At 46.4% G+C, this 26,571-nt stretch overlaps 1 pseudogene; it reads right to left on the bottom strand.

Annotated features, from left to right (window-relative positions):
* Nucleotides 1-21,376, bottom strand: part of LOC124005951 — a 49,782-nt pseudogene extending 28,406 nt beyond the window's left edge.
* Between the last annotated feature and the right edge of the window lie 5,195 nt (nucleotides 21,377-26,571).

The raw sequence follows: 26,571 nt of genomic DNA, 5'->3' as shown, positions 1-26,571 counted from the left end.
TGTGGGTATTAGAGCACAATACACCTACATCACAAGCAGGTATAGGACCCTCTAATGGGTCATCCAACATGACCACATCCATGGCACATATAGAACTGATTAATCATTTGCACAAAAGGTTTTACACCACCCCTGACACTAATTGTATGGCAAACGACATACAGAGCACAACTGTTTGCGTCCCCGTCACCGCAACTAATATCATTGACATCCCTTGGGGGAGTTTAGGGCACTCTAGGCAAAAGGGAAGGGAACAGTTAGGGCCCGATCCACTCTGGTTTTCCGGTCATGTCTGGTATATGACATTAGGGAAGGTTGATGATTGGTCTTGGAAAAATTTGGTGGGGGAGACAGGTGATGGGTGGGAAGACTGGACAACAAACGAGGAGGCAGTGAAATGGCGGAAGCGACTGACTTTAACTGAGACAAAAACGGGACTGAAACTTACCATTAGGCCAGGGGGCCAGCCCTTAGGGTGTTATGATTTCATTCTGGCCCCTACGGATTCTGGGTCCTGCTATTGGCTGTGGCGAATTTGCGTGACTACTAATCCTAAGCCAAATTCGGTTACAGTAAGGAATGACATGACCACATCCAGAAAAGGGCCCCCAATATCCCCACTGTTTGGCCCGGTGGAGGCAATATCCAGGCTTAAAAGTCCGGATGATGTAATTTTAACAGCTACAGGAGTCTCAGGTTTTTCCAATAATTGGCTATTATTGACCGAGGAAGCGGCAAATACCACGAGGCAGAGTTGTGTGGTGTGCATGGGAGCTCGTCCATTGCTCCGCATTGTCCCAGCAGTAGTGACTCTAGCATGTCTGATCCCTCTTATGACTACAGATAACCCCAGGGATAATTGTGCTGCCTGGGATGCTGTCTATCCGGTTACTGATTTCACCACTAGGAACCCAGTATTTTCTAACCAGGTTGCAAGGGCAAATTTTACCTGTGTAAATGTGACTGGAGGAGGAACCGAAGTGGGATGGATTCCTGCGGATTGGTGTCTGAATACAGTTAATATTAAAGGGAGTTTCAGGCCAATATCCAGAGCAGATGTGTGGTGGTGGTGTGGTAGTACGGTCCTGTTTGATAAGTTACTCTCCAACGGTACTGGACGCTGTGCACTTGTTACTCTTTTGTTGCCTGTTTCTATCTACCCTATAGGAGCCGAGGACCTCGTTCTGCGGATTCAGGGAGTGAATCCCGGATATAGGGGACGGTCCAGGCGAGCCACCACCCCATCTAATGGAGACCCCTCCTACATAGACGCTATTGGAGTCCCTAGGGGAGTGCCTGATGAGTATAAGCTAATAGATCAGGTAGCTGCAGGATTTGAATCATCCATCTGTTGGTGGTGCACAATTAACAAAAATGTGGATCGTATCAACTATATACATTACAACGTCCAAAGATTAGGCAATTGGACTCAGCAGGGCTTTGAAGCGGTACACGGCCAACTGGCTGCTACCAGCCTGATGGCCTTCCAAAATAGAATTGCTATTGATATGTTACTCTCTGAGAAGGGCGGAGTTTGTTCTATGTTTGGGGACCAGTGTTGTACTTTCATCCCTAATAACACAGCCTCGGATGGTAGTTTGACGGTCGCGTTGGAGGGTCTGCGGACGCTTAATGGTAAAATGAAATCTCATTCTGGGATAGATACCTCGATGTGGGACTCTTGGATGAGTGCGTTTGGTAAATATAAAACCCTGGTTTCCTCCATTTTGGTCTCCATTTCGGTGTTCGCTTCTATTTTAGTTCTCTGTGGATGCTGTTGCATTCCATGTATCCGTTCCCTTACCACTAGGGTTATCTCTAAAGCTATTGACCCTTCCTCCCCTCCCAGATGTTTCCTCTGCTTCCTAAAGACCTACTGGAATTCGAGGATGAGGAGGAGAGTACCTACTAAGTTTACATTATATCTGCTGTGGCCTTGTATGGCTGTACGTATGTGTTATGCATGTGGGTCATTTCCACATGACTGGTTTAGTTTAGGTCACATCTCTTTGGAGATGTGAAGAGAGGGAATCACAACGTTTTCCCGCTGGGAAAAGTTGGCGTAATGTGGACAATCATTTTTACTTTTATTTGACGTAATGTGGACAATCATTTTTACTTTTATTTGACGTAATGTGGACAATCATTTTTACTTTTATTTGAGCTGTTGTTCTCCGCTCTGTAGAATGAGGGTTGTAAGTTCCTAGGTGGCTGGTAGCCAACTTAGTACATAATGGGATTGAGCGGAGAACATGATGGTATATATATATCTATTTCTGTGTAATACAGTGCCTTATTTCTTAGTCCATTAGGGAGTGCCTTATTTCTTAGTCCATTAGGGAGAAGTTTCTCTTTGTGTCTGGATCTAGTTAGGTTGTGTCACGTCTCTGGTGAGACGTGAAGAGAGGGTTTTGTAAAGAATTGCTATTCTCTTATGCAAGTGATCAGCCTACTGCTAAATGCATGGCTATAACTCACAGTAAAGGATGTGGGGCCCCCTACAGGATAACTCACGCACACACACCCCCATCCAGCACACACACAGTCCCCTTTAGCTGAACGGATGTGACGGCGGGATTCGAGAGTGACGGACGGCCCAGCTGAGCCAATGGCGGAAGACTACAGACGGAAGGCCCAGCTGAACCAATCCAAAGACCCGATCTCCCAGAATCAACCTACTTTCTGTTTTGTATAAATTGTATTGTAACGGTTCACTCTTTCTCTTTTTCCTGCTGTTCTGTGCGAGCGAATGGGAGAGCCGTATATACGTGTACCAGATATTCTCACTCTGAATAAATCTGTCGCTTGTCGTACAATCTACCACCTTGTCTGAATCGATCCTTAACCGGCTCACCCTTCTACATATCCTTTTATCAACAAACCCACAGGAGATTCTACAACAGACAGACAGGGGACAGAGAGTCTGGAACCCACAGGAGATTCTACAACAGACAGACAGGGACAGAGAGTCAGGAACCCACAGGAGATTCTACAACAGACAGACAGGGGACAGAGAGTCAGGAACCCACAGGAGATTCTACAACAGACAGACAGGGGACAGGGAGTCAGGAACCCACAGGAGATTCTACAACAGACAGACAGGGGACAGAGAGTCTGGAACCCACAGGAGATTCTACAACAGACAGACAGGGGACAGAGAGTCAGGAACCCACAGGAGATTCTACAACAGACAGACAGGGGACAGAGAGTCTGGAACCCACAGGAGATTCTACAACAGACAGACAGGGACAGAGAGTCAGGAACCCACAGGAGATTCTACAACAGACAGACAGGGGACAGAGAGTCAGGAACCCACAGGAGATCCTACAACAGACAGACAGGGGACAGAGAGTCTGGAACCCACAGGAGATTCTACAACAGACAGACAGGGGACAGGGAGTCAGGAAACCACAGGAGATTCTACAACAGACAGACAGGGGACAGAGAGTCTGGAACCCACAGGAGATTCTACAACAGACAGACAGGGGACAGAGAGTCAGGAACCCACAGTAGATTCTACAACAGACAGACAGGGGACAGAGAGTCAGGAACCCACAGGAGATTCTACAACAGACAGACAGGGGACAGAGAGTCAGGAACCCACAGGAGATTCTACAACAGACAGACAGGGGACAGGGAGTCAGGAACCCACAGGAGATTCTACAACAGACAGACAGGGGACAGAGAGTCTGGAACCCACAGGAGATTCTACAACAGACAGACAGGGGACAGAGAGTCAGGAACCCACAGGAGATTCTACAACAGACAGACAGGGGACAGAGAGTCAGGAACCCACAGGAGATTCTACAACAGACAGACAGGGGACAGAGAGTCTGGAACCCACAGGAGATTCTACAACGGGGAGTCAGGAAGACACACACACAATCCCATTGATCCCCACACCATCACTAAGTGAGTGCAGTTCAGTTGAAGACTGTAGAGTCTAAAAGGGGTGTGTAGAATGTTGACTAAGTTCTCACCCAATGATAGCGAAGGCTGGGAGCTCCTGCAGGTCAAAGGGAAAATCCATCCGGAAGTTGGTCCGGAAAAGAGCTTTAATGGTGACTGTGACAGGGACAGCGAGAGAGTGAAGCTGATCCTATTCTAAAACACCTGGCATGAATAAACATATGACATCACCATGAGAGAAAAGGTGTACAGTGGGATTCAGTTGTTTTGCTTTGTGAATCAGAGACATGACTGTAGGCAAGATGAATGGAGAATATAAAATACAATATTTGAAAAGTAGACAAATTATTTTAGCTGAGTGTTTCCATTCTATGCTGAGGCTATCAAAGCATTGTAGATTACTGTTACAGGAAGGGGAGAGCAGTGTGTGTGTGTGGGGGGGGGTTAGAGGGACAGAGAGGGATGTAGAGAGAGATAGAGGGGTTAGATGGAGAGAGAGGGATGTAGAGAGAGATAGAGAAGGTTAGAGGGACAGAGAGGGATGTAGAGAGAGATAGAGGGGTTAGATGGAGAGAGAGAGGGGGATGTAGAGAGATATATAGGGGGTTAGAGGGAGAGAGAGAGAGGATGTAGAGAGAGAGGGGGTTAGAGGGAGAGAGAGAGAGGGGGATGTAGAGAGATATAGGGGGTTAGAGGGAGAGAGAGAGGGGGATGTAGAGAGAGGGGGTTAGAGGGAGAGAGAGAGGGGGATGTAGAGAGAGATATAGGGGTTAGAGGGAGAGAGAGGGGATGTAGAGAGAGTTATAGGGGGTTAGAGGGAAAGAGAGGGGTGTAGAGAGAGATATAGGGGGTTAGAGGGAGAGAGAGAGAGGGATGTAGAGAGATATATAGGGGTTAGAGGGAGAGAGAGAGAGAGAGAGAGAGAGAGAGAGAGAGAGAGAGAGAGAGAGAGAGAGAGATGTAGAGAGAGATATAGGGGGTTAGAGGGAGAGAGAGGGGGATGTAGAGAGAGATAGGGGGTTAGAGGGAGAGAGAGGGGATGTAGAGAGAGTTATAGGGGGTTAGAGGGAAAGAGAGGGATGTAGAGAGAGATAGGGGGTTAGAGGGAGAGAGAGGGGATGTAGAGAGAGTTATAGGGGGTTAGAGGGAAAGAGAGGGATGTAGAGAGAGATAGGGGGTTAGAGGGAGAGAGGGGGATGTAGAGAGAGTTATAGGGGTTAGAGGGAAAGAGAGGGATGTAGAGAGAGATATAGGGGGTTAGAGGGAGAGAGAGAGAGGGATGTAGAGAGAGATATAGGGGGTTAGAGGGAGAGAGAGAGGGATGTAGAGAGAGATAGGGGGTTAGAGGGAGAAAGAGAGAGATGTAGAGAGAGATAGGGGGTAAGAGGGAGAGAGAGAGAGGGATGTAGAGAGAGATATAGGGGGATGTAGAGAGAGATGGAAGGGGTTAGAGGGAGAGAGAGGGAGAGGGATGTTGAGAGAGATAGAAAGTGGTGGGAATGACATGGAGAGGTATTCGAAAAGGTAGAGCAGGGGTTAAAAAGGAGGACAGGATTGTGAGAGTGGTATAGAAAGAGGTGTAGTGAAGGAGTGATAGTGGTATAGAAAGAGGTGTAGTGAAGGAGTGATAGTGGTATAGAAAGAGGTGTAGTGAAGGAGTGATAGTGATATAGAGAGGTGTAGTGAAGGAGTGATAGTGGTATAGAAAGAGGTGTAGTGAAGGAGTGATAGTGGTATAGAGAGGTGTAGTGAAGGAGTGATAGTGGTATAGAAAGAGGTGTAGTGAAGGAGTGATAGTGGTATAGAGAGGTGTAGTGAAGGAGTGATAGTGGTATAGAAAGACGTGTAGTGAAGGAGTGATAGTGGTATAGAAAGAGGTGTAGTGAAGGAGTGATAGTGGTACAGAAAGAGGTGTAGTGAAGGAGTGATAGTGGTATAGAGAGAGGTGTAGTGAAGGAGTGATAGTGGTATAGAAAGAGGTGTAGTGAAGGAGTGATAGTGGTATAGAGAGGTGTAGTGAAGGAGTGATAGTGGTATAGAAAGAGGTGTAGTGAAGGAGTGATAGTGGTATAGAAAGAGGTGTAGTGAAGGAGTGATAGTGGTATAGAAAGAGGTGTAGTGAAGGAGTGATAGTGGTATAGAGAGAGGTGTAGTGAAGGAGTGATAGTGGTATAGAAAGACGTGTAGTGAAGGAGTGATAGTGGTATAGAAAGATGAGTAGTGAAGGAGTGATAGTGGTATAGAAAGAGGTGTAGTGAAGGAGTGATAGTGGTATAGAGAGAGGTGTAGTGAAGGAATGATAGTGGTATAGAGAGAGGTGTAGTGAAGGAAGGATAGTGGTACAGAAAGACGTGTAGTGAAGGAGTGATAGTGGTATAGAGAGAGGTGTAGTGAAGGAGTGATAGTGGTATTTAAAGAGGTGTAGTGAAGGAGTGATAGTGGTATTTAAAGAGGTGTAGTGAAGGAGTGATAGTGGTATAGAGAGAGGTGTAGTGAAGGAGTGATAGTGGTATTTAAAGAGGTGTATTGAAGGAGTGATAGTGGTATAGAAAGAGGTGTAGTGAAGGAGTGATAGTGGTATAGAGAGAGGTGTAGTGAAGGGGTGATAGTGGTATAGAAAGAGGTGTAGTGAAGGAGTGATAGTGATATAGAAAGATGTATAGTAAAGGAGTGATAGTGGTATAGAGAGAGGTGTAGTGAAGGTTTGATAGTGGTATAGAAAGAGGTGTAGTGAAGGATTGATAGTGGTATAGAAAGAGGTGTAGTGAAGGAGTGATAGTGGTATAGAACAAGGTGTAGTGAAGGAGTGATAGTGGTATAGAGAGAGGTGTAGTGAAGGAGTGATAGTGGTATAGAGAGAGGTGTAGTGAAGGAGTGATAGTGGTATAGAGAGAGGTGTAGTGAAGGAGTGATAGTGGTATAGAAAGTGGTGTAGTGAAGGAGTGATAGTGGCATAGAAAGAGGTTTAGTGAAGGAGTGATAGTGGTATAGAAAGTGGTGTAGTGAAGGAGTGATAGTGGTATAGAAAGAGGTGTATTGAAGGATTGATAGTGGTATAGAAAGTGGTGTAGTGAAGGAGTGATAGTGGTATTTAAAGAGGTGTAGTGAAGGAGTGATCGTGGTATTTAAAGAGGTGTAGTGAAGGAATGATAGTGGTATTTAAAGAGGTGTAGTGAAGGAGTGATAGTGGTATTTAAAGAGGTGTAGTGAAGGAGTGATAGTGGTATAGAGAGAGGTGTAGTGAAGGAGTGATAGTGGTATAGAGAGAGGTGTAGTGAAGGAGTGATAGTGGTATAGAAAGTGGTGTAGTGAAGGAGTGATAGTGGTATAGAAAGAGGTGTAGTGAAGGAGTGATAGTGGTATAGAAAGAGGTGTAGTGAAGGAGTGATAGTGGTATAGAAAGAGGTGTAGTGAAGGAGTGATAGTGGTATAGAGAGAGGTGTAGTGAAGGAGTGATAGTGGTATAGAAAGACGTGTAGTGAAGGAGTGATAGTGGTATAGAAAGATGAGTAGTGAAGGAGTGATAGTGGTATAGAAAGAGGTGTAGTGAAGGAGTGATAGTGGTATAGAGAGAGGTGTAGTGAAGGAATGATAGTGGTATAGAGAGAGGTGTAGTGAAGGAAGGATAGTGGTACAGAAAGACGTGTAGTGAAGGAGTGATAGTGGTATAGAGAGAGGTGTAGTGAAGGAGTGATAGTGGTATTTAAAGAGGTGTAGTGAAGGAGTGATAGTGGTATTTAAAGAGGTGTAGTGAAGGAGTGATAGTGGTATAGAGAGAGGTGTAGTGAAGGAGTGATAGTGGTATTTAAAGAGGTGTATTGAAGGAGTGATAGTGGTATAGAAAGAGGTGTAGTGAAGGAGTGATAGTGGTATAGAGAGAGGTGTAGTGAAGGAGTGATAGTGGTATAGAAAGAGGTGTAGTGAAGGAGTGATAGTGATATAGAAAGATGTATAGTAAAGGAGTGATAGTGGTATAGAGAGAGGTGTAGTGAAGGTTTGATAGTGGTATAGAAAGAGGTGTAGTGAAGGATTGATAGTGGTATAGAAAGAGGTGTAGTGAAGGAGTGATAGTGGTATAGAACAAGGTGTAGTGAAGGAGTGATAGTGGTATAGAGAGAGGTGTAGTGAAGGAGTGATAGTGGTATAGAGAGAGGTGTAGTGAAGGAGTGATAGTGGTATAGAGAGAGGTGTAGTGAAGGAGTGATAGTGGTATAGAAAGTGGTGTAGTGAAGGAGTGATAGTGGTATAGAAAGAGGTTTAGTGAAGGAGTGATAGTGGTATAGAAAGTGGTGTAGTGAAGGAGTGATAGTGGTATAGAAAGAGGTGTATTGAAGGATTGATAGTGGTATAGAAAGTGGTGTAGTGAAGGAGTGATAGTGGTATTTAAAGAGGTGTAGTGAAGGAGTGATCGTGGTATTTAAAGAGGTGTAGTGAAGGAATGATAGTGGTATTTAAAGAGGTGTAGTGAAGGAGTGATAGTGGTATTTAAAGAGGTGTAGTGAAGGAGTGATAGTGGTATAGAGAGAGGTGTAGTGAAGGAGTGATAGTGGTATAGAGAGAGGTGTAGTGAAGGAGTGATAGTGGTATAGAAAGTGGTGTAGTGAAGGAGTGATAGTGGTATGGAAAGATGAGTCGTGAAGGAGTGATAGTGGTATAGAAAGAGGTGTAGTGAAGGAGAGATAGTGGTATAGAGAGAGGTGTAGTGAAGGAGTGATAGTGGTATAGAGAGAGGTGTAGTGAAGGAGTGATAGTGGTATAGAAAGTGGTGTAGTGAAGGAGTGATAGTGGTATGGAAAGATGAGTCGTGAAGGAGTGATAGTGGTATAGAAAGAGGTGTAGTGAAGGAGTGATAGTGGTATAGAAAGGGGTGTAGTGAAGGAGTGATAGTGGTATAGAAAGAGTTGCAGTGAAGGAGTGATAGTGGTATAGAGAGAGGTGTAGTGAAGGAGTGATAGTGGTATAGAGAGAGGTGTAGTGAAGGAGTGATAGTGGTATAGAAAGTGGTGTAGTGAAGGAGTGATAGTGGTATAGAAAGAGGTGTATTGAAGGATTGATAGTGGTATAGAAAGTGGTGTAGTGAAGGAGTGACAGTGGTATAGAAAGTGGTGTAGTGAAGGAGTGATAGTGGTATTTAAAGAGGTGTAGTGAAGGAGTGATAGTGGTATAGAGAGAGGTGTAGTGAAGGAGTGATAGTGGTATTTAAAGAGGTGTATTGAAGGAGTGATAGTGGTATAGAAAGAGGTGTAGTGAAGGAGTGATAGTGGTATAGAGAGAGGTGTAGTGAAGGAGTGATAGTGGTATAGAACGAGGTGTAGTGAAGGAGTGATAGTGGTATAGAGAGAGGTGTAGTGAAGGAGTGATAGTGGTATAGAGAGAGGTGTAGTGAAGGAGTGATAGTGGTATAGAAAGTGGTGTAGTGAAGGAGTGATAGTGGTATGGAAATATGAGTAGTGAAGGAGTGATAGTGGTATAGAAAGAGGTGTAGTGAAGGAATGATAGTGGTATAGAGAGGTGTAGTGAAGGAGTGATAGTGGTATAGAAAGAGGTGTAGTGAAGGAGTGATAGTGGTATAGAGAGGTGTAGTGAAGGAGTGATAGTGGTATAGAAAGAGGTGTAGTGAAGGAGTGATAGTGATATAGAAAGATGTATAGTAAAGGAGTGATAGTGGTATAGAGAGAGGTGTAGTGAAGGATTGATAGTGGTATAGAAAGAGGTGTAGTGAAGGATTGATAGTGGTATAGAAAGAGGTGTAGTGAAGGAGTGATAGTGGTATAGAACAAGGTGTAGTGAAGGAGTGATAGTGGTATAGAGAGAGGTGTAGTGAAGGAGTGATAGTGGTATAGAGAGAGGTGTAGTGAAGGGGTGATAGTGGTATAGAGAGAGGTGTAGTGAAGTAATGATAGTGGTATTTAAAGAGGTGTAGTGAAGGAGTGATAGTGGTATAGAGAGGTGTAGTGAAGTAATGATAGTGGTATTTAAAGAGGTGTAGTGAAGGAGTGATAGTGGTATAGAGAGGTGTAGTGAAGGAGTGATAGTGGTATAGAAAGAGGTGTAGTGAAGTAATTATAGTGGTATAGAGAGAGGTGTAGTGAAGGAGTGATAGTGGTATAGAGAGAGGTGTAGTGAAGGGGTGATAGTGGTATAGAGAGAGGTGTAGTGAAGTAATGATAGTGGTATTTAAAGAGGTGTAGTGAAGGAGTGATAGTGGTATAGAGAGGTGTAGTGAAGGAGTGATAGTGGTACAGAAAGATGTATAGTGAAGGATTGATAGTGGTATAGAGAGAGGTGTAGTGAAGGAGTGATAGTGGTATAGAGAGAGGTGTAGTGAAGTAATGATAGTGGTACAGAAAGATGTATAGTGAAGGAGTGATAGTGGTATAGAGAGAGGTGTAGTGAAGGAGTGATAGTGGTATTTAAAGAGGTGTAGTGAAGGAGTGATCGTGGTATTTAAAGAGGTGTAGTGAAGGAGTGATCGTGGTATTTAAAGAGGTGTAGTGAAGGAGTGATAGTGGTATTTAAAGAGTAGTGGAGAGGGTAGCTAGTTTTAAGTTCCTTGGCATACACATCACAGACAAACTGAATTGGTCCACTCACACTGACAGCGTCGTGAAGAAGGCGCAGCAGCGCCTATTCAACCTCAGGAGGCTGAAGAAATTCGGCTTGTCACCAAAAGCACTCACAAACTTCTACAGATGCACAATCGAGAGCATCCTGGCGGGCTGTATCACCGCCTGGTACGGAAACTGCTCCGCCCTCAACCGTAAGGCTCTCCAGAGGGTAGTGAGGACTGCACAACGCATCACCGGGGGCAAACTACCTGCCCTCCAGGACACCTACACCACCCGTTGTTACAGGAAGGCCATAAAGATCATCAAGGACATCCAGAAGGCGAGGTCAGTACAGGTGCATCAAAGCTGGGACCGAGAGACTGAAAAACAGCTTCTATCTCAAGGCCATCAGACTGTTAAACAGCCACCACTAACACTGAGTGGCTGCTGCCAACACACTGTCATTGACACTGACCCAACTCCAGCCATTTTAATAATGGGAATTGATGGGAAATGATGTAAATATATCACTAGCCACTTTAAACAATGCTACCTTATATAATGTTACTTACCCTACATTATTCATCTCATATGCATATGTATATACTGTACTCTACATCATCGACTGCATCCTTATGTAACACATGTATCACTAGCCACTTTAACTATGCCACTTTGTTTACTTTGTCTACACACTCATCTCATATGTATATACTGTACTCGATACCATCTACTGTATGCTGCTCTGTACCATCACTCATTCATATATCCTTATGTACATGTTCCTTATCCCCTTACACTGTGTATAAGACAGTAGTTTTGGAATTGTTAGTTAGATTACTTGTTGGTTATCACTGCATTGTCGGAACTAGAAGCACAAGCATTTCGCTACACTCGCATTAACATCTGCTAACCATGTGTATGTGACAAATACAATTTGATTTGATTTGGAGTGATAGTGGTATTTAAAGAGGTGTAGTGAAGGAGTGTTAGTGGTATAGAGAGAGGTGTAGTGAAGGAGTGATAGTGGTATAGATCGAGGTGTAGTGAAGGAGTGATAGTGGTATCGAGAGAGGTGTAGTGAAGGAGTGATAGTGGTATTTAAAGAGGTGTAGTGAAGGAGTGATAGTGGTATAGATCGAGGTGTAGTGAAGGAGTGATAGTGGTATCGAGAGAGGTGTAGTGAAGGAGTGATAGTGGTATAGAGAGAGGTGTAGTGAAGGAGTGATAGTGGTATAGAGAGAGGTGTAGTGAAGGAGTGATAGTGGTATAGAAAGTGGTGTCATGAAGGAGTGATAGTGGTATAGAAAGAGGTGTAGTGAAGGAATAATAGTGGTATAGAAAGAGGTGTAGTGAAGGAATAATAGTGGTATAGAAAGAGGTGTAGTGAAGGAATAATAGTGGTATAGAAAGAGGTGTAGTGAAGGAGTGATAGTGGTATAGAAAGAGGTGTAGTGAAGGAGTAATAGTGGTATAGAAAGAGGTGTAGTAAAGGAGTGATAATGGTATAGGAAGACGTGTAGTGAAGGAGTGATAGTGGTATGGAAAGATGAGTAGTGAAGGAGTGATAGTGGTATAGAAAGAGGTGTAGTGAAGGAGTGATAGTGGTATAGATCGAGGTGTAGTGAAGGAGTGATAGTGGTATTTAAAGAGGTGTAGTGAAGGAGTGATAATGGTATAGGAAGACGTGTAGTGAAGGAGTGATAGTGGTATGGAAAGATGAGTAGTGAAGGAGTGATAGTGGTATAGAAAGAGGTGTAGTGAAGGAGTGATAGTGGTATAGATCGAGGTGTAGTGAAGGAGTGATAGTGGTATCGAGAGAGGTGTAGTGAAGGAGTGATAGTGGTATAGAGAGAGGTGTAGTGAAGGAGTGATAGTGGTATAGAGAGAGGTGTAGTGAAGGAGTGATAGTGGTATAGAAAGTGGTGTAGTGAAGGAGTAATAGTGGTATAGAAAGAGGTGTAGTAAAGGAGTGATAATGGTATAGGAAGACGTGTAGTGAAGGAGTGATAGTGGTATGGAAAGATGAGTAGTGAAGGAGTGATAGTGGTATAGAAAGAGGTGTAGTGAAGGAGTGATAGTGGTATAGAAAGAGGTGTAGTAAAGGAGTGATAATGGTATAGGAAGACGTGTAGTGAAGGAGTGATAGTGGTATGGAAAGATGAGTAGTGAAGGAGTGATAGTGGTATAGAAAGAGGTGTAGTGAAGGAGTGATAGTGGTATAGAGAGAGAGAGTGCCGAAACAGCAGCCCACCCCCACGCCCACTGTCAGAATGTCTGTGTAACCACAGGGGTTCTACTGACAGAGATGAGAGGGAGGGAGGGAGGGAGGCGAGAGACAGAGGTAGAAAATACAGAACATCACAGCAGAGAACCGCCAAACCAACCAAGCTCACCAGAGAGTCGCACAAGCCCTGAACAAATCATCAAAATAGACAGAGACAGTGAGAGACCAGACAGACAGAACATGATGTCTAGTCAATAGGATAAAATGCTCAGGCCATTGCAGATAGAATTACTTACACCTAGCAATATGCATTATTCATTACACAGTTATTTCCATTCTATACAATACATTTATATCTGTAACATTCTATGCATTGCACCCCACTGCTCCATAACCTCCAGGTCGCTAGAGTTGCATATAGGGACATGTGGGCGGTACTTGCCTCCCAATGGGGCAACGAAGCAGGTGGCCACTCCCACGGCACACGCACATACCAGCAGGTCCTGGTTATGGGCACTACTCTTGGGGCAGGGGTCCACGTAACAAACGAGAGGTGGTGGGTGGGGGGAGGGGGAGGGGATAAACAAGGGGGGAAAGAGAGAGCGGAGAGGGAGTGGGAGAGGAGAGGAAGGGGTTAACATGGGAGGCAGGGATGGGGAGGAGATGTGGGGAGGGAGAGAGGGAAGTCACGGGAGGTCAGTGTTAATACACATGCTAGACATAAATATCACACTATTAATACACAGACAATGTGTGTGAGACTGCTGAGCCTAAACAAAGACATGAGGGAAGGAGGGAGAGAAAGAGACAGAGAGAGAGTGAGAGACAGAGAGAAGAGAGAGAAAGAGAGAGAGAGAGAGAGAGAGAGAGAGAGAGAGAGAGGGGGGAGAGAGACAGGGGAGAGAGGGAGAGAGAGAGCGAGAGAGATGGCGGGAGAGAACAAGAGACGAGAGAGAGAGAGAGAGAGGGGGGAGAGAGACAGGGGAGAGAGAGAGTGAGAGAGATGGCGGGAGAGAAGAAGAGACAGGGGAGAGAGAGGGAGAGAGAGAGGGAGAGAGAGAGAGAGAGAGAGAGAGAGAGAGAGAGAGAGAGAGAGAGAGAGAGAGAGAGAGAGAGAGAGAGAGAGGGAAAGAGAGAGAGAGAGAGTGAGAAAGAGAGAGAGAGAGAGAGAGAGAGAGAGGGAAAGAGAGAGAGAGAGAGAGAAAGAGAGAGAGAGAGAGAGAGAGAGAGAGAGAGAGAGAGAGGGGGGGGGACAGGGGAGAGAGCGAGAGAGATAGCGGGAGAGAACAAGAGACAGGGGAGAGAGAGAGAGAGAGAGAGAGAGAGAGAGAGAGAGAGAGAGAGAGAGAGAGAGAGAGAGAGAGAGAGAGAGAGAGAGAGAGAGAGAGAGAGAGAGAGAGAGAGAGAGAGAGAGTGAGTGAGAGAGAGAGAGAGAGAGAGAGGGAAGAGAGAGAGAGAGAGAGAGAGAGAGAGAGAGAGAGAGAGAGAGAGAGAGAGAGAGAGAGAGAGAGAGAGAGAGAGAGAGAGAGAGAGAGGGAGAGAAGGAGCGAGAGAGATGGCGGGAGAGAGGGAGAGAGAGAATAAGAGACAGGGGAGAGAGAGAGAGAGAGAGAGAGAGAGAGAGAGAGAGAGAGAGAGAGAGAGAGAGAGAGAGAGAGAGAGAGAGAGAGAGAGAGAGGGAAAGAGAGAGAGAGTAATAATAGCAACAAGAACACGAGTGGTGAAAGACACAATTAAGAGGTCAGACATGACAGAGCGACAGCCTCACAGCCACATTACTGTTATTACTCAGGTCAAAGGTCATGCTAGTCAGAGTGGGGGTTGCTGGGAGTTATAGTTTGTTTTGGTCAGGGCTTCGGCTTACCTCATACACTCCAGAGAAGATGGACATGATTTTACTCAGTACAAGAGCAGAGATACTGGCAATGTGAACGAAGGGACCCTAGGAAGCACGGGAGGGAGGAGGACAGAGTCAGTCACACACTTGAGGTAGAAGTTGCCCTTCTCAGATCTACAGATCTAGGATCAGATTACCCTTAATCCAAATTCTTAACCTTTAGGGGGATGAGAAAATACCTGACCTTGTATCAGTGGTTGGGAAAATCCCCTGCTACTCACAGAGACAAAGAGCACAGAGCACAGAGGTAGATCCACCATACACATGATCTGCGTAGACATGGACAATTTGCTCTGACTTGAATTCTCAAATGGGTCACATTGTATCAGCAAAGATGAATCATGTTATAATTGCTATGTTTGACAGTTGACCAGCCTCCATAAAGGGAAAATGTTGAGGAGTTGAGTACATTTGTCGAGGAGTTCAGTAAATTGTTTCTGTCCCACAAGGGGTGGAGGAAAAAACACGACAGAAGATGATTTATTATACTACTCACTGGGACAGAAGGAGACAGAAAGGAGGAGAGGGGGAGGGAAGATACAGTAAGGGACTAAAGGAAGGAAGGAGAGGAAGAGGAGGTGAAGAAGCAGAGAGATAAAAAGAGGATGAGAGAATAGATACAGAGAGAGAGTTAGAGAAAGAGGTCAGAGGTCAGAGAGAGAGAGAGAGAGGTCAGAGAGAGAGTTAGAGAAAGAGGTCTTAGAGAGAGAGGTCAGAGAAAGAGTTAGAGAAAGAGGTCAGAGAGTGATAATACTAATAATTGGAGGAGAAGAGTAGGTCCACCTCTTTCCCCACGGGCATGCTACTGCTCAGGCCGGTGGTCAGCCCGATGACTTTGGCCATAAAGGAGTTAGATACTCTTTCAACACCACCCCTCGCAGAATGGTCTTCAGCTCAGCAATACCAGAACCTACATGAGACAGAACAACAGAGAAAATGTTGGAGTAAAAGATTGAACGATAGGTAGATCCTGGAAACAGAGCAGTTATATCCCACTTGTGTACTTTTGGGCAACCGGGTGGGAGAAATAGATGGAGATAAGGAGAGCAACACTATGTTCAGTACCTACCTATGGCCTGAGGGGCGACTATGTTGCAGAAGAGGGAGGCGAACATGACGAGGACCATGGGGTAGACGGCCCAGGCCAGGTACTGGATCAGGACATTGCCCTTCAGCTCCCAGTGCATCTACTTATACGCTGGGAGAGGGGAGAGAGGAGTAGGAGGAGGGGACAGACGAGTAGGAGGAGGAGGGAGAGAGGAGGAAGAGGAGACATGGGAGTAGGAGGAGGGGACATAGGAGTAGGAGGAGGGGGAGGAAGAGGGGAGAGAGGAGGAAGAGGAGACATGGGAGGAGGAGGAAGAAGAGGGGAGAGAGGAGTAGGAGGAGGGGGAGGAAGAGGGGAGAGAGGAGGAAGAGGAGACATGGGAGGAGGAGGAAGAGGGGAGTAGGAGGAGGGGACAGAGGTGTAGGAGGAGGGGGAGGAAGAGGGAGAGAGGAGGAAGAGGAGACATGGGAGGAGGAGGAAGAAAAGGGGAGAGAGGAGTATGAGGAGGGGACAGAGGAGTAGGAGTAGGAGGAGGAGGAGGAAGAGAGGGGAGAGAGGAGGAAGAGGAGACATGGGAGGAGGAGGTAGAAGAGGGGAGAGAGGAGTAGGAGGAGGGGACAGAGGAGTAGGAGGAGGGGACAGAGGAGTAGGAGTAGGAGGAGACAGAGGAGTAGGAGGAGGAAGAGGGGAGAGAGGAGGAGGAGGGGACATAGGAGGAGGAAGAAGAGGGGAGAGAGGAGTAGGAGGAGGTGGAGGAAGAGGGGAGAGAGGAGGAAGAGGAGACATGGGAGGAGGAGGAAGAAGAGGGGAGAGAGGAGTAGGAGGAGGGGGAGGAAGAGGGGAGAGAGGAGGAAGAGGAGACATGGGAGGAGGAGGAAGAAGAGGGGAGAGAGGAGTAGGAGGAGGGGACAGAGGAGTAGGAGTAGGAGGAGACAGAGGGGAGAGAGGAGGAAGAGGAGACATAAGAGGAGGAGGAAGAAGAGGGGAGAGAGGAGGAAGAGGAGACATAAGAGGAGGAGGAAGAAGAGGGGAGAAAGGAGGAAGAGGAGACAGGAGGAGGAGGAAGAAGAGGGGAGAGTGGAGCAGTGGGTTACACTCTTAGGAAAAAAAGGTAATATCTAGAACCTAAAACAGTTCTTCAGCTTCCATCGGAGAACCCTTTGAAGATCCCTTTTTGAGTCCAGGTAGAGTAGAACCCTTTCCACACAGGGTTCTATATGGAACCAAAAGGGTTATAATTGAAACCAAAAAGGGTTCAACCTGGAACCAAAAAAGGTTCTCCTATGGGGACAGCCAAAGAACCCTTTTGGAACCCTTTTTTCTGTGTGTAGCGCAGGAAAAGACATGGAAGAGTGTAGAGCAGGGAAGAGTGTAGAGCAGGGAAGAGCAGGAAAGAGTGTAGAGCAGGGAAGAGTGTAGAGCAGGGAAGAGCAGGAAAGAGTGTAGAGCAGGGAAGAGCAGGGTAGAGTGTAAAGCAGGGAAGAGCAGGAAAGAGTGTAGAGCAGGGAAGGGCAGGAAAGAGTGTAGAGCAGGGAAGAGCAGGGTAGAGTGTAAAGCAGGGAAGAGCAGGAAAGAGTGTAGAGCAGGGAAGAGTGTAGAGCAGGGAAGAGTGTAGAGCAGGGAAGGGCAGGAAAGAGTGTAGAGCAGGGAAGAGCAGGGTAGAGTGTAAAGCAGGGAAGAGCAGGGTAGAGTGTAGAGCAGGGAAGAGCAGGAAAGAGTGTAGAGCAGGGAAGAGTGTAGAGCAGGGAAGAGCAGGGAAGAGTGTAGAGCAGGGAAGAGTGTAGAGCAGGGAAGAGCAGGAAAGAGTGTAGAGCAGGGAAGAGTGTAGAGCAGGGAAGAGCAGGAAAGAGTGTAGAGCAGGGAAGAGCAGGGTAGAGTGTAAAGCAGGGAAGAGCAGGAAAGAGTGTAGAGCAGGGAAGAGTGTAGAGCAGGGAAGGGCAGGAAAGAGTGTAGAGCAGGGAAGAGCAGGGTAGAGTGTAAAGCAGGGAAGAGCAGGAAAGAGTGTAGAGCAGGGTAAAGTGTAAAGCAGGGAAGAGTGTAGAGCAGGGAAGAGTAGGGAAGAGTGTAGAGCAGGGAAGAGTAGGGAAGAGTGTACAGTCGTGGCCAAAAGTTTTGAGAATGACACAAATATTAATTTCCACAAAGTTTGCTGCTTCAGTGTCTTTAGATGTTTTTGTCAGATGTTACTATGGAATACTGAAGTATAATTACAAGCATTTCATAAGTGTCAAAGGCATTTATTGACAATTACATGAAGTTGATGCAAATAGTCAATATTTGCAGTGTTGACCCTTCTTTTTCAAGACCTCTGCAATCCGCTCTGGCATGCTGTCAATTAACTTCTGGCCACACTGATGGCAGCCCATTCTTGCATAATCAATGCTTGGAGTTTGTCAGAATTTGTGGGTTTTTGCTTGTCCACCCGCCTCTTGAGGATTGACCACAAGATCTCAATGGGACAACGGTCTGGGGAGTTTCCTGGCCATGGACCCACTTAATTATCACCTTTGCCTTATGGCAAGGTACTCCATCATGCTGAAAAAGGCATTGTTCGTCACCAAACTGTTCCTGAATGGTTGGGAGAAGTTGCTCTCGGAGGATGTGTTGGTGCCATTCTTTATTCAGTACTCTGTTCTTAGGCAAAACCCCACACATGAACGGTCTCAGGATGCTTTACTGTTGGCATGACACAGGACTGACGGTAGCGCTCACCTTGTCTTCTCCGGACAAGCTTTTTTCTGGATGCCCCAAACAATCAGAAAGGGGATTCATCAGAGAAAATGACTTTACCCCAGTCCTCAGCAGTCCAATCCCTGTACCTTTTGCAGAATATCAGTCTGTCCCTGATGTTTATCATGGAGAGAATTGGCTTCTTTGCTGCCCTTCTTGACACCAGGCCACCCTCGAAAAGTCTTCGCCTCACTGTGCGTGCAGATGCACTCACACCTGCCTGCTGCCATTCCTGATTAAGCTCTGTACTGGTGGTGCCCCGAATCCGGAGCTGAATCAACTTTAAGAGACGGTCCTGGCACTTACTGGACTTTCTTGGGCGCCCTGAAGCCTTCTTCACAACAATTGAACCGCTCTCCTTGAAGTTCTTGATGAGCCGATAAATGGTTGATTTAGGTGCAATCATACTAGCAGCAATATCATTGCCTGTGAAGCCCTTTTTGTGCAAAGCAATGATGACGGCACGTGTTTCCTTGCAGGTAACCATGATTGACAGAGGAAGAACATGATTCCAAGCACCACCCTCCTTTTGAAGCTTCCAGTCTGTTATTCTAACTCAATCAGCATGACAGAGTGATATCCAGCCTTGTCAACACTCACACCTTTGTTAACGAGAGAATCACTGACATGATGTCAGCTGGTCCTTTTGTGGCAGGGCTGAAATGCAGTGGAAATGTTTTGGGGGGTTCAGTTCATTTGCATGGCAAAGGGGGACTTTGCAATTAATTGCAATTCATCTGATCACTCTTCATAACATTCATAACATTCTGTATATGCAAATTGCCATCATACAAACTGATGCAGCAGACTTTGTGAAAATGTATATTTGTGTCATTCTCAAAACTTTTGGCCACGACTGTAGAGCAGGGAAGAGTGTAGAGCAGGGAAGGTCAACATCTGTACATCTATACATTTCAACATCATCCCCACAGTGACCGCACGTACTTATCCCAACCAGAAGCCATGGATTACAGGCAACATCCTCACTGAGCTAAAGGCTAGAGCTGCTGCTTTCAAGGAGCGGGACACTAATCCAGATGCTTAGAAGAAATGCCACTACGTCCTCTGACGAACCATCAAACAGGCAATGCAGGACTAAGATTGAATCCTACGACACTGGCTCTGATGCTCGTCAGATGGGGCAGGGATTACAAACTATCACGGATTACAAAAGGTAATCCCTGCCGAGAGCTGCCCAGTGACGCAAGCCGACTAGATGGGCCACCCCCAGGTGGTGAGGGTAGGCAACAACACATGCACCACGCTGTCCCTCAACATGGGGGCCCCTCAGGGGTGTGTGTTCAGTCCCCTCCTGTACTCCCTGCTTACCCACGACTGAGTGACCACGCATGACTACAACACCCTCATTAAGTTTGCCGACAACACGATGGTGGTAGGCCTGATCACTGATGACGATGAGACCTGGCAGAACAACCCCTCCCTCAATGTGGCCAAGGCGAAGGACCTTATCGTGGACTACAGGAAACAGAGGGCAGAACATGCACTCATTCACATCGACAGGACTGTAGTGGAGCAGGTCAAGAGCTTCAAGTTCCTCAGTGTCCAAATCACTAAGGACCTATCATGGTCCAAATGCACCTACACAGTCATGAAGAGGGCACGACAACGCCTCTTCCCCCTCAGGAGACTGAAAGGATTTGGCATGGGCCCTCAGTTCCTCAAACAATTCTACAGCTGCATCATTGAGAGCATCTTGACTGGCTGCATCACCACTTGGTATGGCAACTGCTCAGCATTTGACCGCAAGGCACTACAGAGGGTAATGTATACGGCCCAGTACATTACTGGCGACGAACTCCCTGCCATCCAGAACCTCTATGCAAGACGGTGTCAGAGGAAGGCCCCAAAAATGGTCAAAGACTCCAGTCACCAAGTCATAGACTGTTCTCTCTGCTACCGCACTGCAAGCAGTACCGGAGCGCCAAGTCTGGGACCAAAAGGCTCCTGAACAACTTCTAACCCGAAAGTCATAAGACTGCTGAAGAGTTAATCAAATGGCTTCCCAGACGATTTACATGGACGCCTTTATTATTTATTTACACTTTCTTTTACAATGACTCTTGCACTGGCTAAATGTACACTCACTAGACTCTACCCACACACACCACACTGACACTCCAACACAGGCACACACACACGCTACATAAACCCACACATACAAACATATTGACACCACACACACACACTCACACATAGATGCACTTTCACACTCTTCACATACGCTGCTGCTACTCTGTTAGTTATATATGCTGATTGCCTAGTGACGTTAGCCTCGTTATTGTTCTCATTGTCTTATTATTTCCTTTTTTATTCAGCAAATATGTGTCTTACTTTTTAACTCTGTATTGTTGGGAATGGGCTCATAAGTAAGTATTACACTGTGAAGTCTACACCTGTGGTATTCTGCGCATCTGACTAATTACATTACATTTAAGTCATTTAGCAGACGCTCTTATCCAGAGCGACTTACAAATTGGCATTGTATTTGACTTTATTTGACCTACCTAGGGGTTAGGGACGGGGGCTGACTTGGAATTGGGCAGTAGGCCTAAATTGATGTCAAATACCTCATGATATTGCTCATCTGTTTTTATCCTGTCTTGTATGGCCATCTAGTGAGGGAACCTGGTCTGCTACTGCCACAGTGGATTATGGGGACTGTAGTCATGTACCTTGTAAGCTCTTGGCACTGGTGTTGTCTATACTCCAGCTGACCAGGGCCATAGTGAGGCCCAGCAGCACCAGGAAGATCCAGTCCTCCCCCAGGTTGGTCACGATGTACCACTGTATACTAGCCACACAGTCTGGACCAACACAATAAGTTATATTACTGTATGTGTTTAGGCCTCAAAATAACTTTTACCGGGGGTTATTTACACTGATGTAGCTAGAACTAGTCCTTGTCTCTCACCTTGGCATTTGGAGTAGGGGCGGGGCTGAGATATGACTCCATGGTGAAGGTGTTGTTGGCCACGCCCCTGTCTGGCATTGACCATGTTGTTTTCTGCTTTCTACTTCCTCCATTGTCTCTCTGTCAGCAACCGTGTGGCTGGGAACAACCGAGTTGTTCCCTGTACTCCCCGTAGAGCTGGACAGAGGAAAGACTACATTACCCAGGAAGCAATGTTGAATCTACATTATATTACCCAGATCTCCACGGATCTGGACAGAGCAGGATACTACATATAATTACCAAGATCAATAGAGATAGAGCAAAGACTATATAGTATTACCCAGAAACCCTTGCAGTTTCCTGGACAGAGCAGACTTCATTACCCAGAAAGCATTCTAGTTGTCTTCATTACCAAGAGGCTCCCTAGAATCAGAGGAAATTAAAAGGGGGATCATAAAACAGAGTGGTGGAGAAAACTGAATCCGGCACAGTGGGATAGCTGGAGATAACGAGGTAGAGAGGGAATGTGTGGCGTATCTGTAAGGGATACACACCAACCTGAATACCCTGCCGCAGGCCAGAAATAGACAAAACGGGCCAAGAGATCGGAAAAAATCGCTCCCTGAGTAGAAGGTGGGCTGGACAGGAGCCAGGTTGCCAGAGAATGCCACACCTTCCTCTTCCAACACACACAGAGAGAGAGAGAGAGAGAGAGAGAGAGAGAGAGAGAGAGAGAGAGAGAGAGAGAGAGAGAGAGACAGAGACAGAGACAGAGACAGAGACAGAGAGACAGACAGAGAGAGAGAGAGAGACAGAGAGAGAGAGAGAGAGAGAGACAGAGAGACAGACAGAGAGTACACAGCGGCAGAATACCTGACCACTGTGACTGACCCAAAATTAAGGAAAGCTTTGACTATGTACAGACTCAGTGAGCATAGCCTTGCTATTGAGAAAGGCCGCCGTAGGCAGACATGGCTCTCAAGAGAAGACAGGCTATGTGCTCACTGCCCAAAAAATGAGGTGGAAACTGAGCTGCACTTCCTAACCTCCTGCCCAATGTATGACCATATTAGAGAGACATATTTCCCTCAGATTACACAGATCCACAAAGAATTCGAAAACAAATCCAATTTTGATAAACCCCCATATCTACTGGGTGAAATTCCACAGTGTGCCATCACAGCAGCAAGATTTGTGACCTGTTGGCAACCAGTGAAGAACAAACACCATTGTAAATACAACCCATATTTATGCTAATTTATTTTCCCTTGTATACCTTAACCATTTGTACATTGTTAAAACACTGTATATATTATTTATTTACACTGTAAACAATATTTATTGTTTTGAAACTTCTGTGTGTGTAATGTTTACTGTTAATTTTATTGTTTATTTCACTTTATATATTCACTTTATATATTATCTACCTCACTTGCTTTGGCAATGTTAACACGTGTCCCATGCGAATAAAGCCCTTAAATTGAATTGAATTGAATGGATTTGAATTGAGAGAGAGAGTGAGTGAGTGAGAGAGAGAGAGAGAGAGAGAGAGAGAGAGAGAGAGAGAGAGAGAGAGAGAGACAGAGAGAGGGAGGGAGGGGTAGAGAGAGACTCACAGAGTGAGTGAGAGCTGCTAACAGATTCAGAGAGTGAAGGGCAGGGTAACATTCAGAGTTAATTAAAAAATAGTAATAACCACACATTCCTGGGTCCCTGGTATATCAAATCAAATGTTATTTGTTACATATGCTGAATACAACAAGACCTTACCTTGAAGTGCTTACTAACAAGCCCTTAACCAACAAGACCTTACCTTGAAGTGCTTACTAACAAGCCCTTAACCAACAAGACCTTACCATGAAGTGCTTACTAACAAGCCCTTAACCAACAATGCAGCTCAAGAAATAGAGTTACTAAATAAACGAAAGCAAAAACAAATTCTAATCAATCAAAAAGTAACAAAATAAATGTACTTAACAATAGTGAGGCTATATATAGTGGGTACCGGTCCGAGTCAATGTGCAGGGGTACAGGTGTGCCGAGGTCATTTGTAAAGTGACTATGCATTGATAATAAACAGCGAGTAGCAGCAGTGTAAAAACAAACGGAGGGGGGAGGTCAATGTCAATAGTCCAGGTGGCTATTTGATTAGTTGTTCAGCAGTCTTATGGCTTGGGGATAGAAGCTGTTAATGAGCATATTGGTCCTAGACTTAACGCTCCGGTACCACTTGGAACTCCAAGTGGTTCCTCTGGTTGCACATGTGACATGCTAGTAGAAATGAGGTAAAACTGATTTAAGTTTGCTTCTCTTAAAGTCCCTGGCCACTAGCAGCACCTCTCCTGAGCATGTTCTTGTTGTATAAGGCTTATGGCCTTATACAGCTGGTTGAGTGCGGTCTTAGAGCCAGCATCGATTTGTGATGGTAAATAGACGGCTACGAAAAAAACAGATGAGAACTCTCTTGGTAGATAGTCTGGTCTACAGCTTATCATGATGTATTCTACCTCCCTCTCTGCATCCCTTGACTCTCTATGTCCCCTATCCTCCAGGCCGGCTCGGTCCTCCCCTCCCGCTCCGTGGCTCGATGACTCATTGCGAGCTCACAGAACAGGGCTCCGGGCAGCCGAGCGGAAATGGAGGAAAACTCGCCTCCCTGCGGACCTGGCATCCTTTCACTCCCTCCTCTCTACATTTTCCTCCTCTGTCTCTGCTGCTAAAGCCACTTTCTACCACGCTAAATTCCAAGCATCTGCCTCTAACCCTAGGAAGCTCTTTGCCACCTTCTCCTCCCTCCTGAATCCTCCGCCCCCTCCCCCCTCCTCCCTCTCTGCAGATGACTTCGTCAACCATTTTGAAAAGAAGGTCGACGACATCCGATCCTCGTTTGCTAAGTCAAACGACACCGCTGGTTCTGCTCACACTGCCCTACCCTGTGCTCTGACCTCTTTCTCCCCTCTCTCTCCAGATGAAATCTCGCGTCTTGTGACGGCCGGCCGCCCAACAACCTGCCCGCTTGACCCTATCCCCTCCTCTCTTCTCCAGACCATTTCCGGAGACCTTCTCCCTTACCTCACCTCGCTCATCAACTCATCCCTGACCGTTGGCTACGTCCCTTCCGTCTTCAAGAGAGCGAGAGTTGCACCCCTTCTGAAAAAACCTACACTCGATCCCTCCGATGTCAACAATTACAGACCAGTATCCCTTCTTTCTTTTCTCTCCAAAACTCTTGAACGTGCCGTCCTTGGCCAGCTCTCCCGCTATCTCTCTCTGAATGACCTTCTTGATCCAAATCAGTCAGGTTTCAAGACTAGTCATTCAACTGAGACTGCTCTCCTCTGTATCACGGAGGCGCTCCGCACTGCTAAAGCTAACTCTCTCTCCTCTGCTCTCATCCTTCTAGATCTATCGGCTGCCTTCGATACTGTGAACCATCAGATCCTCCTCTCCACCCTCTCCGAGTTGGGCATCTCCGGCGCGGCCCACGCTTGGATTGCGTCCTACCTGACAGGTCGCTCCTACCAGGTGGCGTGGCGAGAATCTGTCTCCTCACCACGCGCTCTCACCACTGGTGTCCCCCAGGGCTCTGTTCTTGGCCCTCTCCTATTCTCGCTATACACCAAGTCACTTGGCTCTGTCATAACCTCACATGGTCTCTCTTATCATTGCTATGCAGACGACACACAATTAATCTTCTCCTTTCCCCCTTCTGATGACCAGGTGGCGAATCGCATCTCTGCATGTCTGGCAGACATATCAGTGTGGATGACGGATCACCACCTCAAGCTGAACCTCGGCAAGACGGAGCTGCTCTTCCTCCCGGGGAAGGACTGCCCGTTCCATGATCTCGCCATCACGGTTGACAACTCCATTGTGTCCTCCTCCCAGAGCGCCAAGAACCTTGGCGTGATCCTGGACAACACCCTGTCGTTCTCAACTAACATCAAGGCGGTGGCCCGTTCCTGTAGGTTCATGCTCTACAACATCCGCAGAGTACGACCCTGCCTCACACAGGAAGCGGCGCAGGTCCTAATCCAGGCACTTGTCATCTCCCGTCTGGATTACTGCAACTCGCTGTTGGCTGGGCTCCCTGCCTGTGCCATTAAACCCCTTCAACTCATCCAGAACGCCGCAGCCCGTCTGGTGTTCAACCTTCCCAAGTTCTCTCACGTCACCCCGCTCCTCCGTTCTCTCCACTGGCTTCCAGTTGAAGCTCGCATCCGCTACAAGACCATGGTGCTTGCCTACGGAGCTGTGAGGGGAACGGCACCTCAGTACCTCCAGGCTCTGATCAGGCCCTACACCCAAACAAGGGCACTGCGTTCATCCACCTCTGGCCTGCTCGCCTCCCTACCACTGAGGAAGTACAGCTCCCGCTCAGCCCAGTCAAAACTGTTCGCTGCCCTGGCCCCCCAATGGTGGAACAAACTCCCTCACGACGCCAGGACAGCGGAGTCAATCACCACCTTCCGGAGACACCTGAAACCCCACCTCTTTAAGGAATACCTAGGATAGGTTAAGTAATCCCTCTCACCCCACCCCCCTAAGTTTTAGATGCACTATTGTTAAGTGACTGTCCCACTGGATGTCATAAGGTGAATGCACCAATTTGTAAGTCGCTCTGGATAAGAGCGTCTGCTAAATGACTTAAATGTAATGTAAATGTAAAAATACCTTGAGATTTCTTTAATATTAGACATTGCGCACCAGCAGTTATTGACAAATAGACACACACCCCCACCCCTCCTCTTACCAGACGTAGCTGCTCTGTCCTGACGAAACACGGACAAGCCAGCCAGCTCTATATTATCTGTGTTGTCGTTCAGCCAGGTCTCTGTAGAACATAAGATATTATTTGATTTGATTTGAGTTAGGATTTGTGACTGACAGTACTGGAAATATAATATATGCATACAAAGATACAGATGTACAAGGTAAAGTACCGTACACACCTACTGGGATGTTCTCTCTATCTCTCAAAACAATCTGACCTATTCCCCCTCCTCCCTTTCAATTCCCCCAAACTTCCCCTCTCACCATCCCTCTCCGCTGTCCATCCCTTAACCATCGCCTTCTGGGGTGAATTTAGAGCCAGTGAGACTCATTGCTCACTGAGACGCTTCTCCGGAAACCTCTCTCTCTCAGATCTGTGTAACAACCGAATTAGACCATTTGGTACAGATAGTAATATAGTATTTACCAAGATATTACATGGTGAAAAAGACAAAACAGGTGACCAAAACATTCCAAATGTCGGATGGATTGTCTCTCCCACGATGTGATGTCTTAAAACCAGGC

This window comes from Oncorhynchus gorbuscha, linkage group LG19, assembly GCF_021184085.1.
Source record: "Oncorhynchus gorbuscha isolate QuinsamMale2020 ecotype Even-year linkage group LG19, OgorEven_v1.0, whole genome shotgun sequence".
Classification (NCBI taxonomy): domain Eukaryota; kingdom Metazoa; phylum Chordata; class Actinopteri; order Salmoniformes; family Salmonidae; genus Oncorhynchus; species Oncorhynchus gorbuscha.
Note: the sequence above shows the minus strand (reverse complement) of the source record. Positions and strands in the feature narration are given on the sequence as shown.